The sequence below is a fragment of the Toxorhynchites rutilus genome, chromosome 2 (assembly GCF_029784135.1).
Source record: "Toxorhynchites rutilus septentrionalis strain SRP chromosome 2, ASM2978413v1, whole genome shotgun sequence".
Classification (NCBI taxonomy): Eukaryota; Metazoa; Arthropoda; class Insecta; order Diptera; family Culicidae; genus Toxorhynchites; species Toxorhynchites rutilus.
In genome coordinates, this window is record NC_073745.1 from 209,178,848 (window position 1) to 209,179,271 (window position 424).

Consider the following 424-nt stretch of genomic DNA (forward strand, 5'->3'; position numbering starts at 1 on the left):
AAGAAATTCGTTGAAGAACCTGAACACCGGTTTCTATTTCGCACATTGTTATTATTTATGATCGTGATGCTGGATTTTGCAAACGTCCAAAAAATGATTCAATTTGCCTAAATGTATGCAAGTAGAGCTGCAGCCATTATGACATGGTTGCCAAGAATGGGGTTCAAATAAAAATAATCAATGTGTTAACTCTTATAAGGCCGTGACACCTATGGGCCCTATTCCAGAAGACGAGACGAGGAGGCGAGCGCGCTCGTCTCGTTTGTATTCATATTCCAGAAGCCGAGCTTGACTAAAAACAAACGAGTTGCTCGTCTCATTCGACCGTTCGGCTTCGCTCACCGATGAATCAGTCGAGTCGTCATCTAGTTAGTTTTGATGTGTTTGTTCACCTTGTTGATTTGAAGCATCGGTATTCCTCTGT